Source organism: Eschrichtius robustus, chromosome 16, assembly GCF_028021215.1.
Source record: "Eschrichtius robustus isolate mEscRob2 chromosome 16, mEscRob2.pri, whole genome shotgun sequence".
Taxonomy (NCBI): domain Eukaryota; kingdom Metazoa; phylum Chordata; class Mammalia; order Artiodactyla; family Eschrichtiidae; genus Eschrichtius; species Eschrichtius robustus.
Window position 1 is genome coordinate 16,782,052 of NC_090839.1, and position 15,644 is coordinate 16,797,695.

Consider the following 15,644-nt stretch of genomic DNA (forward strand, 5'->3'; position numbering starts at 1 on the left):
CTGAAATGAAAAATACACTGGAAGGCATCAATAGCAAAATAACTGAGCCAGAAGAACGGATAACTGACCTGGAAGACAGAATGGTGGCATTCACTGCTGCGGAACAGACTAAAGAAAAAAGAATGAAAAGAAATGAAGACAGCCTAAGAGACCTCTGGAAAAACATAAAATGCAACAACATTCGTATTATAGGGGTCCCAGAAGGAGGGGAGAGAGAGAAAGGACCCGAGAATATATTTGAAGAGATTATGGTCAAAAACTTCCCTAACAGGGGAAAGGAAATAGTCACCCAAGTCCAGGAAATGCAGCGAGTCCCATAAAGGATAAACCCAAGGAGAAACACGCCGAGACACATAGTAATCAAATTGGCAAAAATTAAAGACAAAGAAAAATTATTGAAAGCAGCAAGGGAAAAACGACAAATAACATACAAGGGAACTCCCATAAGGTTAACAGCTGATTTCTCAGCAGAAACTCTACAAGCCAGAAGGGAGTGGCATGATATACTTAAAGTGATGAAAGGGAAGACCCTACAACCAAGATTACTCTAGCTGGCAAGGATCTCATTCAGATTCGATGGAGAAATCAAAAGCTTTACAGACAACCAAAAGCTAAGAGAATTCAGCACCACCAAACCAGTTCTACAACAAATGCTAAAGGAACTTCTCTAAGTGGGAAATACAAGAGAAGAAAAGGACCTACAAGAACAAACCCTACAAAACAATTAAGAAAATGGTAATAGGAACATACATATTGATAACTATCTTAAACGTGAATGGATTAAATGCTCCAACCAAAAGACACAGGCTTGCTGAATGGATACAAAAACAAGACCCATATATATGCTGTCTACAAGAGACCCACTTCAGACCTAGGGTCACATACAGACTGAAAGTGAGGGGATGGAAAAAGATATTCCATGCAAATGGAAATCAAAAGAAAGCTGGAGTAGCAGTACTCATATCACATAAAATAGACTTTAAAATAAAGAATGTTACAAGAGACAAGGAAGAACACTACATAATGATCAAGGGATCAATCCAAGAAGAAGATATAACAATTATAAATATATATGCACCCAACATAGGAGCACCTCAATACATAAGGCAACTGCTAACAGCTATAAAAGAGGAAATTGACAGGAACACAATAATAGTGGGGACTTCAACACCTCACTTACACCAATGGACAGATCATCCAGACAGAAAATTAATAAGGAGACACAAGCTTTAAATGACACAATAGACCAGATAGATTTAATTGATATTTATAGGACATTCCATCCAAAAACGGCAGATTACACTTTCTTCTCAAGTGCGCATGGAACATTCTATAGGATAGATCACATCTTGGGTCACAAATCAAGCCTCAGTAAATTTAAGAAAATTGAAATCATATCAAGCATCTTTTCTGACCACGACGCTATGAGATTAGAAATCAATTACAGGGAAAAAACGTAAAAAACACAAACACATGGAGGCTAAACAATACATTACTAAATAACCAAAAGATCACTGAAAAAAACAAAGAGGGAATCAAAAAATACCTAGAGACAAATGACAATGAAAACACGATGATCCAAAACCTGTGGGATGCGGCAAAAGAAGTTCTAAGAGGGAAGTTTATAGCTATACAAGCCTACCTCAAGAAACAAGAAAAATCTCAAATAAACAATCTAACCTGACACCTAAAGGAACTAGAGAAGAAGAACAAACAAAACCCAAAGTTAGCAGAAGGAAAGAAATCATAAAGATCAGAGCAGAAATAAATGAAACAGAAACAAAGAAAACAATAGCAAAGATCAATAAAACTAAAAGCTGGTTCTTTGAGAAGATAAACAAAATTGATAAACCATTAGCCAGACTCATCAAGAAAAAGAGGGAGAGGACTCAAATCAATAAAATTAGAAATGAAAAAGGAGAAGTTACAACAGACACCACAGAAATACAAAGCATCCTAAGAGACGACTACAAGCAACTCTATGCCAATAAAATGGACAACCTGGAAGAAATGGACAAATTCTTAGAAAGGTATAACCTTCCAAGACTGAACCAGGAAGAAATAGAAAATATGAACAGACCAATCACAAGTAATGAAATTGAAACTGTGATTAAAAATCTTCCAACAAACAAAAGTCCAGGACCAGATGGCTTCACAGGTGAATTCTATCAAATATTTAGAGAAGAGCTAACACCCATCCTTCTCAAACTCTTCCAAAAAATTGCAGAGGAAGGAACACTCCCAAACTCATTCTATGAGGCCACCATCACCCTGATACCAAAACTAGACAAAGATACTACAAAAAAAGAAAATTACAGACCAATATCACTGATGAATATAGATGCAAAAATCCTCAACAAAATACTAGCAAACAGAATCCAACAACACATTAAAAGGATCATACACCATGATCAAGTGGGATTTATCCCAGGGATGCAAGCATTCTTCAACATACGCAAATCAATCAATGTGGTACACCATATTAACAAATTGAAGACTAAAAACCATATGATCATCTCAATAGATGCAGAAAAAGCTTTTGACAAAATTCAACACCCATTTATGATAAAAACTCTCCAGAAAGTAGGCATAGAGGGAACCTACCTCAACATAATAAAGGCCATATACGACAAACCCACAGCAAACATCATTCTCAATGGTGAAAAACTGAAAGCATTTCCTCTAAGATCAGGAACAAGACAAGGATGTCCACTCTCGCCACTATTATTCAACATAGTTTTGGAAGTCCTAGCCACAGCAATCAGAGAAGAAAAAGAAATTAAAGGAACACAGTTTGGAAAAGAAGTAAAACTGTCACTGTTTGCAGATGACATGATACTATACATAGAGAATCCTAAAGATGCCACCAGAAAACTACTAGAGCTAATCAATGAATTTGGTAAAGTTGCAGGATACAAAATTAATGCACAGAAATCTCTTGCATTCCTATACACTAATGATGAAAAATCTGAAAGAGAAATTAAGGAAACACTCCCATTTACCATTGCAACAAAAAGAGTAAAATACCTAGGAATAAACCTACCTAGGGAGACAAAAGACCTGTATGCAGAAAACTATAAGACACTGATGAAAGAAATTAAAGAGGATACCAACAGATGGAGAGATATACCATGTTCTTGGATTGGAAGAATCAGCACTGTGAAAATGACTATACTACCCAAAGCAATCTACAGATTCAATGCAATCCCTATCAAATTACCAATGGCAATTTTTATGGAACTAGAACAAAAAAATCTTAAAATTTATATGGAGACACAAAGACCCCGAATAGCCAAAGCAGTCTTGAGGGAAAAAAACGGAGCTGGAGGAATCAGACTCCCTGACTTCAGACTATACTACAAAGCTACAGTAATCAAGACAATATGGTACTGGCACAAAAACAGAAATATACATCAATGGAACAAGATAGAAAGCCCAGAGATAAACCCACACACCTATGGTCAACTAATCTATGACAAAGGAGGAAAGGATATACAATGGAGAAAAGACAGCCTCTTCAATAAGTGGTGCTGGGAAAACTGGACAGCTACATGTAAAAGAATGAAATTAGAACATTCCCTAACACCATACACAAAAATAAACTCAAAATGGATTCGAGACCTAAATGTAAGATCGGACACTATAAAACTCTTAGAGGAAAACATAGGAACAACACTCTTTGACATAAATCACAGCAAGATCTTTTTTGATCCACCTCCTAGAGTAATGGAAATAAAAACAAAAATAAACAAATGGGACCTAATGAAACTTAAAAGCTTTTGCACAGCAAAGGAAACCATAAACAAGACGAAAAGACAACCCTCAGAATGGGAGAAAATATTTGCAAACGAATCAATGGACAAAGGATTAATCTCCAAAATATATAAACAGCTCATGCAGCTCAATATTAAAAAAACAAACAACCCAATCTAAAAATGGGCAGAAGACCTAAATAGACATTTCTCCAAAGAAGACACACAGATAGCCAAGAAGCACATGAAAAGCTGCTCAACATCACTAATTATTAGAGAAATGTAAATCAAAACTACAATGAGGTTTCACCTCACACCAGTTAGAATGGGCATCATCAGAAAATCTACAAACAACAAATGCTGGAGAGGGTGTGGAGAAAAGGGAACCCTCTTGCACTGTTGGTGGGAATGTAAATTGATACAGCCACTATGGAGAACGGTATGAAGGTTCCTTAAAAAACTAAAACTAGGGGCTTCCCTGGTGGCGCAGTGGTTGAGAGTCTGCCTGCCAATGCAGGGGACACGGGTTCGAGCCCTGGTCTGGGAGGATCCCACATGCCGCGGAGCGACTGAGCCCGTGAGCCACAACTGCTGAGCTTGCGCGTCTGGAGCCTGTGCTCCGCAACGGGAGAGGCCGCGATGGTGAGAGGCCCACGCACCGTGATGAAGAGTGGCCCCCACTTGCCGCAACTAGAGAAAGCCCTAGCACAGAAACGAAGACCCAACATAGCAATCAATCAATCAATCAATTAATCAATAAAATAAATCTTTAAAAAAAAAAAAAAAAACTAAAACTACAACTACCATATGACCCAGTAATCCCACTACTGGGCATATACCCAGAGAAAACCATAATTCAAAAAGTCACATGCACCCCAATGTTCATTGCAGCCCTATTTACAATAGCCAGGTCATGGAAGCAACCTACATGCCCATTGACAGACGAATGGATAAAGAAGATGTGGTACATATATACAATGGAATATTACTCAGCCATAAAAAGGAACGAAATTGCATCATTTGTAGAGACGTGGATGGATCTAGAGACTGTCATGCAGAGTGAAGTAAGTCAGAAAGCGAAAAACAACTATCGTATATTAACGCATATATGTGGAACCTAGAAAAATGGTACAGATGAACTGGTTTGCAGGGCAGAAATTGAGACACAGATGTAGAGAACAAACGTATGGACACCAAGGGGGGAAAGTGGCAGTGGGTAGGGGTGGTGGTGTGATGAATTGGGCGATTGGGATTGACATGTATACACTGATGTGTATAAATTTGATGACTAATAAGAACCTGCTGTATAAAAAATAAATAAAATAAAATTCAAAAATTCAAAAGAAAAGAAATCTCATTTCCTAAATGAGAACCACAGGGGTAGAAGACCCTCCCCCCTTACTCCAGAAAATAGTGAGTTGACCAATTGCAGACAAACCTACAATACTTACCTCTAACTGAGAGGGGAGCAGAACTCTTTCAAGGGGATGAACACCGGGTCAAACACTCTGACAACAAATAAAGGCTTTACAGAATGGAGAGAGAAAACAGCACTTCCTGTGGGTGAAGTAGCCCGGGAAAGATGTGGAATGCAAAGAATTACCCACTTGGCCTCCCTGTCAATAGGTGGAGGAGCTGGGATCTTTAAAACTCAATCTCACAAGAAGGCAGAAGAGCTTGGCTGGATCAATGGCCTGAAACTCATTGTTTTTATGGCAAAGATGTAGCCTCAGAAGGTGGGCTGTCTCTGAAGCTGCTGGGACCATCTGAAATTGAGAGTGTCCCTCCTCCCCACTGTCCCTGATTGGATGTGTCCCCAACCAGGCTGAGTGACTCCCCTCCAGGGCTTTAAGCCATGTGCTATGTGGAGAAAAATCATAAAAGTTTCACTTGTAACTACTACCCAGGTCCCCAGCCCCTCCTCTCCCACCTTCCAGGCACCAGAAGAGCAGCCCTGAAATTCACGATGTGATGGGTACAGAGAAGACCCAGGTAAACAGGGGAGGAGGTATGGGAGACTCCAGCTGTTCTGCATCTGGCAAATAATTGACCTGATAAAACTCCTCCGGTTCAAAGATAAATAAGCAACAACAACAAAATACCATTAAAACTATGGAAAATTTCAAAAAACAGCAATATAGGAAAGGAAGAGATAGATCAGGTTAAAAACAGATTAAAAACTCAGTTTTGGAAAAATACATGGCCCAGGAAACAGAAAAATATTAGACCACAAATGTATCACAATCCCAAGAAACTGAAGATAAGACAATAATTTAACAGAATAAGATTAGAAGGATTGCAGAGCCAAGGTAAGAAATTTTGGTCCAGAATAATACCACTATGCTACTATTAAATAGACGAGAAACCATGAGGATAGAACTGACACAGGAGAAAAATAAGATGGGAGTATTAAAGATAGTCTACAGAAAAAAATCATACAAAATGCAAAGGAAAGACTCAAAGAGCTAGGGACAATTTAGAGAAGATGATTGTATGGATGACAGACAATGGAGGTCAACATACAGATGGGTAGCCTTAAAGAAGAGAACAAAACAAATACATCATAAAAATAATCCATCATATAATGAAGGGAAGCTGAATATGGAGATTGAAAGAGTATATGGCATTGCAAAAATGTTATTAGAGGCAGATGAAAATCTAGACATACTCTGATCAAGATGTTCAGCTTAAAGAATTTAAGAAGGAATTATATAAATATCCAGCCGGGAATACCAAGTTATCAACAAGAGGAAGAATATCAGAATCCCCTCAATTTCTCCACATTAACGTTTGATGTCAGAAGACCAAAGTAACATCTGCAAAGTTTTGAGGGAACAGAAGTGTGACTTAAGAATTTTATACCCAGGGATTCCCTGGTGGTACAGTGGTTAAGACTCGGCCTGCTAATGCAGGGCACATGGGTTCAAGCCCTTGTCCAGGAAGATCCCACAGGCCGTGGGGCAGCTAAGCCCATGCGCCGCAACTACTGAGCCTGCGCTCTAGAGCTTGCGTGCCACAACTACTGAAGCCCGCACGCCTAGAGCCTGTGCTCTGCAACAAGAGAAGCCACTGCAATGAGAAGCCCGCAGCCAGAGTAGCCCACGCTCGCTGCAACTAGAGAAAGCCCGTGCACATCAACAAAGACCCAATGCAGCCAAAAATAAATAAATAAAATAAATTTTTAAAAAATTTTAAAAAAAGAATTTTATACTCAACAAATATTTTATCCATATTTACTCAAGGACTGTAGGATCCATCAACATTTCTCTTAAAAAGGTTTTGATAATATAACCCAAACAACCAAGAGATAATTCAAAATTAGAAGTCAGGAATAGGAAAGCTATTGAAAGAAAGGGCAAGAACTGAGTCTTGGATCCTTTTAAATATAAAACTAAGCCGAAATAACTGTAAAAATTAATTTCTAGTCAAAATGAAAATTACATAATTTCCAAAAGAAAGTCTACATTGTATAAAAGTAAACAACAACTGGGATATTCCTTAGCAAAAGCTGAATGTGAGGCTGGGCCTTCTCCCGTGCCCTGCCCCCCAGGCCTGATTTCTGGGTCTGTTTGCTAAAGTGGGCGTCAGGCCTGTCTCTGGCCCCCGGCACTGATGTGCTGTGTCATCTCTGCCAAGGTGGCCCCCTCTCTGGGCCACTTCTGGCCGCCACGGACAATGCAGGCTTCTGGGCCAGGACTGTGTGGTGTCCCAAGATTTGGGCTTCTGACGAGGGGAGCACCGTTTGATGAGCCATGAGGTGCCACGTCGCCTCCAGCTGCCTCGTGGTCTGGCTTTCTGTGCTGATCTCTGGATGCTGTGGCCAGGTGAACCGACTGCCCTTCTTCACCAACCACTTCTTTGATACATACCTGCTGATCAGCGAGGATACGCCTGTGGGTTCGTCTGTGACCCAGTTGCTGGCCCGAGACATGGACAACGACCCCCTGGTGTTCGGCGTGTCTGGGGAGGAGGCCTCCCGCTTCTTTGCCGTGGAGCCTGACATGGGCGTGGTGTGGCTCCGGCAGCCGCTGGACAGAGAGACCAAGTCGGAGTTCACGGTGGAGTTCTCTGTCAGCGACCACCAGGGGGTGATCACGCGGAAGGTGAACATCCAGGTCGGGGACGTGAATGACAACGCGCCCACATTTCATAATCAGCCCTACAGTGTCCGCATCCCTGAGAACACGCCAGTGGGGACGCCCATCTTCATCGTGAACGCCACGGACCCCGACCTAGGTGCAGGCGGCAGCGTCCTCTACTCCTTTCAGCCCCCCTCCCAGTTCTTTGCCATCGACAGCGCACGTGGCATTGTCACAGTGATCCAGGAGCTGGACTACGAGATCACGCAGGCCTACCAGCTCACCGTCAATGCCACGGACCAAGACAAGACCAGGCCTCTGTCCACCCTGGCCAACTTGGCCATCATCATCACAGACATCCAGGACATGGACCCCATCTTCATCAACCTGCCTTACAGCACCAACATCTATGAGCATTCTCCTCCGTGTGGAGCCCTGATTTAGCGCAGCACTTTCCGGCCAGGCCAGGGCAGAGGAGCGCCATGGCCTGATCAGTCCCCTGGGCCAGAGGACCCAGGAGTCCCCCATCCCCGGCCCTGCCTCTGCTGGCCCGGGGCCTCCATCCGGACCCTCGCCCACTCTCCCTCACTCCCCCTTTTTATCTGTAGCTCCCAGCGTGTACGCCTCCCTCTATCAGTGTATCAAGTCAGCATGCCTCATCTAAAGTGTATATATTACCTAATAAAATCCTTCTTATAAAAAAAAAAAAAAAGAAAAGAAATAAAAGTAAACAACAAAAATAGAATATCTATAATGAACTGTGATAAAAATCTCAGATCATAACAAAATTGGGTTGGGGAGGAAATATGAACCCTTAGATTTGTGATCTTTCACAGTAAAGAGTCCATTGATACTATGATAACACTGTTTTATTTCTTGACAAATCAAGAAAAAAGAGGTTCGAGTATATTATTTTTTAAAAAGTAAAAACATTTGATAAACTCTATCAGTAACTGGTCAGTTGAGTTGAGGGCAGAGAAAGTGGGAGGCCAGGAGAAGGATTGAACAGGAGTTGAAAGTAAAATAATTTTCGAGGATGTGCCAGGCAAATGCAAACTAAGAGAAACCACGATCAAGTAGCTTTTTAAAATTCTCACCACACACAAAAAATTATAACTATGCGAAGTGATGGATGTGTTGACTAACCTTATTGTGGTAATAATTTTGCAATATATACATATATCAAATCATTACATTATACACCTTAAACTTAAAAAAAGAAACCACAGTCCATGATATGAATATCAGAAAAGGCTGAATTGAAACCAAAATTCATTGAACAAAAAAAAAGCATCACCCATAATGATAAAAGGTATAAAACATTAGAATAATTGTCATAACAATTTATGTTCCAGATAATGTAGTGTCAACATATATGAAGCAAAAACTACAAATATAAATGCAATGTGGAATCAATAGAAATACAAGAGTAGGAAACTGTAACTCCCCTCCCTTGATTTTTGACAGTTAAGTTGAATAAATAAAGATATAAATAATCTAAATAATATGATTAATAAAATTGATCAAATATGAGTGTATATAATATATTCACACCCTGTACACAGGGAACAGAGAATATTCTTCTTCTTTGTGTGCCAATGTGATATTTGCAAAAGTTTGCCATATGCTAGGTCACAAAGGAAACCTAAAAATTCTAAAAGTAGATATATTACAGTTCATAAACACTGACCTTGATGCAATAAAAATGTAAAGTAATAGTAAAGGCAAAAGAAAAACGGAAATTGAGACATTTTCTATCCTCAACAACTCTTGCCTCAAAGAAGAAATCTATTTAAACAGCTCGAGCCATATTGAGAAGACAATTCATAGGCTTAAACAGTTACATTCTGAAACAAATGTTAACTGATATGCCCTCAGATTTCAAGTCAATGGCCGCATAGTAATTTTAAGAAACAAATTATTATGACTCTCAGTCTTCCATCCCACTAACCACAGTCCAACATTCTATGATGGTACCCATGAAACCATTCCTGGGAACCCCCTTGCTTCTGTGTCCTGCAAGTTCCTCCTGATCATCACTTCTCTCTCTCTCCCTCCCTGCCCCCACCCCTTTTTCTGGAACCACATGACAGTTGTATATAGTGATGGAATAATTCTGTACTCCGGTTATGGTGGTGATTGTGCAAACCTATATATATGTTAAAATTCATAGAACTGTACATCCCCTCAAAAAAGTCAATTTTACTGTATGATAATTTTTAAAATACATTTAAGGAGAAAGGGTAATGATCCAGAGTATTTAGAAAGAAGAAACTTTCTGAATTTTTTAAGAAAGCAGACATATAAATTATACTAAAAGCTGAAAACAACAGGAAAAAAGAAAACTGATGCAAAAGCATGAAATAAAATATTAACAAATTAATTACAGCTATACATTAAATAAGAAAATAAATTAATTTGCCGATCCCTTTGGAAAAGGATCTGCAAAATATTCATGTATTATATAGTTGGCTTTCTAGAAAACCTAAGAGGATCACTAATAAACTATTAGAAGTAATACAATAATGCAATATAATACAAGAATACAAGAGTAATAATACACTAAATTAGGGAAATATATGCATTATAATAGCTCAAGAAAACAGTTCATTACAAAACTTTAAATAATAATAACAATAGCTAATATTTGTTAAGGACTTACTGGGGACATTGCCATCAAATAGGTACTATTTTTATCCTTATGTTAAAATGAGGAAACTCAGGCTCAGAGAGGCAAAGTTATCTGCTCACAGTCACACAGCTTGTGAATAACAGAGCTAGGATGGAAATTCAAGTTGTCCCATTCCAAAGCCCATGTGTTTACACACATCAGGGACTACTATTTCCTGCCAGTATGCTTTCACATATACAAGTAATAACTAGTCAGAAAATACTATGGAGTAAAAGACTCATTTCCCAATAGCAACAAAAACAAGAAAATACTTAGGAATGAACAAACAGGAAATGTGCAGAGCCTCTAATGCAGAGAAAAGTAAAACACTACATAAAATATAAGAAAAGATTTGCATGAATAAAGATAGATACCTTTTTCTAAGTAGAATCTAACATCATAAAGAATATAAATTCTTCCCAAAATAATATAAAATTTAATGCAATCCAAATTAAAACCTCAAAAAATATTTTTTTGTGATCTTAACAAAATAATTCTAAATTTTGCCAAGAAAATAAATGTGTAGAGCTGTGAAAATCCTTTAAAAAAAAAAAAGAACAATGAAGGGGAATTTTCCTTACCAGGTATTAGGTATTAAAATGTATTATAAAACTACAGTAATCAGTAATGAGATATGTTGCCTAAGGAGATAGACAAATCAGTGAAATAGAATGGAGAATCCAATTTAGACCCAAAAATATATTGAAGTTTAATTTATAATAATGGCAACATTTCAAGTTAGTGAGAAGATTGTGGTTTATACAATAAAAGATGGGATAATTGGTTAGCCCTTTGGTGGGGTAAAAATCCCAGCCTTCCTCCTAATACCAAAAAATATTCCAGAGATCAATGGTTTACATATTTTTAAATGATTAAAATGCTAGGAAAATATATTTATACAAAAATTGAGGAATATGAAACCCTAAAATGTTAATTTTATCATGTAACTTTTTAAAATGGTAATGAACACCATAAACAAAATCAAAAGACAAACTGTAGCATATGACCAAGAGCCAAGGTCTCTACTGTACAAAGAAGTCTTTCATATCACTAAGAAAATAGCTGAACTTAGTAGAAAATGGGCAAAATAAATAAGTAAGCCATTCAAATAAGAAATAACATAAAAAGATACTCAGCCTCACTAATGATTAAAGAATTCAAATTACAACATTGACAGTTCTTTCAAACTCTAAGATTGGCAAAATTTAGTGATTGAAAATACTGAGGGGGAGTAGGAGCATGGAGGCACTTGTCAGTGGCCAAGGATGCAGGGCTGGAGGTGAAGGCGTGTGAGGGGAGTCACGCAAAGGTCCCGGGGCCTGTAGGCCTGAAGACCGAGGAAGCTGGGTGGTGAGGGAAGCTTGAGGGGCAGCCTAGAGGCACGAGCTGACAGTCAAAGCCGCCAAAGATGCAGGATGATGAGCGGGATGCTGAGCTGGTGGGCAAAGAAGACAGAAGGCAAGGTTGGGAGATGGGTTCACATTAGCAAATAATCAAATCAATTAAAGAAATAAGTAAAAATGTTGAGGATAACAAGAGCCCAGATTTTCACTGCCTGAGAAGACAGTTACAGATGTAAAAGGGGAGCCTTAAAGAACCCTGAGGTGTTGGATTGGAATTGGAGGTTGGATATGAACTCGCGGTTCTGTAATATACATACAAATAGATATGGAGATAGTTTATAAATGAATAAATGATTATATGTGTGTATACATACACAGAGATAAATGGATCGATAGATACATGATACATACATACACAGGTAGGTAGGTAGGTAGACAGACAGACAGACAGACAGAAGCCATGACATTCCAGTAGCAACAAGCATACTGAGCGCCCACATCTTGGCTTTACGTACCATCTTGCACTGAAATGAACCAGGACTAATCAAAGAAATGGCTGATTCCAAGGCTGAGGCAAGGAAAATGCAAGAGGAGAAGATGAACCTAGACTATCTCATTGTGCCAGGAAGTAAGGAAATGATCAATGAATCATGGAGTCATGTCAAAAGGACAAAGGAGACACTGTGCCCTTGAAGGGGCTCCTGCTGGCCAAATCAGGGACACTAGGAGCATGAAAATAATGTTAGAAATGGATTATAAAATAAGAATCCATGAGCTCCTGCTGATACAAATAAACGGGAGAAGGGAAACAGCTTTTCCTTACAATAGAAAGCCAACTAATAAGTGTAGAAGGAATGATAGGACTAGAAAATCCCCATTTGGCAACAGTCACAGAGGTGGTTGATCCAGCAGGAGTCATCCATGGAGGTTTGACAAGGAACAGAATATTGACATCTTCTCAGAGAGCCTCCCCTCCAGGGTAAGACGGATCACCGCCACGTGCCTCCTGATACGGTACACTGATTGAGCACAGCATCATTTCTGTGGTCCTCCCACCTAGGAAGCTTGACCTGAGTCTGGAATTGAGGAAACGAGGCAGATCTGGGTTGAGGGTCATCCGACAGAATGTAAGATTCATACCCTTTAGTACTACTGAGAACTCAAAGACAGGGGGAAACTGAAGGCACAGAAGAACTAAATGCAATACAGATTCTTGGAGAACATCCTGGACCAGAAGAGAAAAGGCACACTGTCGGCACAGTGGATTTGAATGGGTTCTGTGGATTGGGCAGTGGTGCTTGTAGCAATGTTGATTTCTTGATCTGGAGGGTTGCGTGGGGGTTGCGTAGCAGAATAAACTTGGTTTGGGGAAATACCCACTGCAGTGTTTAGAGATGAGCAATACTATATCTGCAGTTTGCCCTCCAAGGATTCAGAAAAAGGATCATGGAGAAAGATGACAAATGTGATAAAAACATTAACAATTCGAGAATCTGGGTGAGGGGTCTATGGGAGTTCTTTGTATTTCTCTAGCAACTTTTCTGTAAGCTTGAAATTTCAAAGTATATTATTTTTTTAAATACTCAATGTTAGTGAGGGAACAGGAAAACAGATTCTCTGGTGATAGGATTGTAATTTGGTACAACCTAGAGAAAGGGCAATTTGGCAATACCCATCATTTCTCTGAGTCTATAAAAAAGTGCATAAAAAAGTAAGCAAAGATATATATTGATATAAGGATATTCAGCACAGAATAGATATAAGCTTGAAAAATTGGAAACAGCCGACGTCCAAGTACCCATTAGTGGTTATTGAAAAAGTTAATCATATCCATACAATTTAATTCTCAGCTACCCTGAAACAATGAACTATTGTTCAATGAACAAATATAGAAAGGTGTTTATGATACAGTTTTTTAAAAACTTCATTTATTCATTCATTTGGTTATTAGCTCAGCAAATATTTATGGAATCCTACTATGTACAAATTATTGGGCAAAGTATTAGATTTATAAAGATTAATAAAGCACTGTTATTTTCCCCTCTGAACCTCAAATTCCATTTGAGGAGACAGACATATAGGCAAATAATATTTGTGGTGTCTTAGGTGAAAAGTGCAAGTTATAGAACAATTTTCATAGACTGCAATTTGGGAAAAAAAGAATTATATGAGTGGTAATGTGTGTAAGTACATGCATGGTGACAAAAGCACACATAATGTATTCTTCTCCATTATCAGTGGTTCTCTCTGGAGAATAGGTTAAAATGGGGGAAATTTCACTTTCTGTAGTGTTTAGAAATTTTTGCAATGAGCATGTATTCCTTTTATAACTGGGGGAAAAAGCAATACAAATATCTATGACTAAGAACAAATAAACAACATAATGTTACCTGAACACAAAACAAGAAAAAGATTGGTCTTGTCTCTAAAATCAAGATGCAGCTTCGCCCCAGGAAAGATTGACCTAAATTATTATTAATTGCAGTTGTGGGCCTGAGCGCTTTGCCATGTCTGCAATTTTTAAAGTGAACAAACATCTTGTTCTCAAGATAATCCTGAACTGTGTATATTTGGTCTTCCTGAGAAAGGAGGCTTTGTGACTCCCTGGGGTTAAAGGGAGGAAGGGGCAGGCCCTACACAGTTCTCAGGTTTGCCTGCTGAGGAGGGCCACCCTCAAGGGCCCCCCATTTTAGCCACAGGGGGTACACTTGTCAGGAGCATCTCTCCACACTGAAACATCCTGGGTCCAAGCTCTTCCCGGCTCACCTCTAACTCCATCAGTGACAGGGGATCTGACTGGAGGGGGCCGGTAAATTTGGATCTAAAAAAAAAATTCGTCTTTCTCTTTACTTGCCTCTAACTGAAATTCAGCATTTCCTTCCCTTGTGAAGACTGACAACAAGCCGTAGTGTTTGCAGTGTCCGTGACTTTGTCACCAAGAGAAATCACAGATATTTTCATATCACATCGCTGTCGCTGCTGCTATCTTGAAAGATTGTTTACACTCATCACCGCTTCAAAATTATGATACTAATTAGGCCTGTCCCTAGCTCTTGGTATTTAGTGCATTAATAAAGAAGCACATTTATTACTATATCAAAAATGTCTTCTTTTAATATTTTGATAACTGCATTTCAAAATAATTGGAATCCTTCGTAATCTAATGTGTTTTATTTTATGCATGCAAAAGATTTGCTCAGTGAAGAAGTCCATGGCTCAGAAGGGTTAGGAAACTTTGACCTTGAGGATTACAAGGTGTTGAGGGTCCCAGGAGGCCTTACAGATCACCCCAAAACCCTCCTGCTATGGACTGAATGTTTGTATCCTCCCAAAATGCATATGTTGAAGCCTAATCCCCAGTGTGATGGTATTTGGAAGTGGGACCTTTGGGAAGTGATTAGGTTTGGATGAGGTCATGGGGGTGGAGCCCCCAGGATGGGATTGGTGTCCTTATAAGGGGATGCAGAGCTCAGAGTTCTCAGCAGACACTGAATCTGCCTGCTGGCACCTTGATCTTAGACTTCTCAGCCTCCAGAACTGTGAGAAATAAATGTTTATTGTTTAAGCTACCCAGTCTAAATTCCATGTCCCTGTGAAATTTAACTCTAATTGGGGGCAACAGATAATGAACAAATACGTTAAATACATAGGCAGTGATAAGTACAATGGGGGAAAAAACAGGGTAGGGCAGGGGAATCAGAAATGTGAGGGTGACGAGGGGGTTGGCTTTGAAATCAGTCATCAGGGAAGGTCTCTGGGGCAAAGACCTGAAGTCAATGAACAAGCCATGTAGATATCT

General features: G+C 39.2%; 1 pseudogene; it reads left to right on the top strand.

The window, feature by feature from the left end:
- Positions 1-7,504: 7,504 nt before the first annotated feature.
- LOC137778577 (cadherin-23 pseudogene) lies at positions 7,505-8,275 on the top strand (annotated as a pseudogene).
- The last annotated feature ends 7,369 nt before the right edge of the window (positions 8,276-15,644 follow it).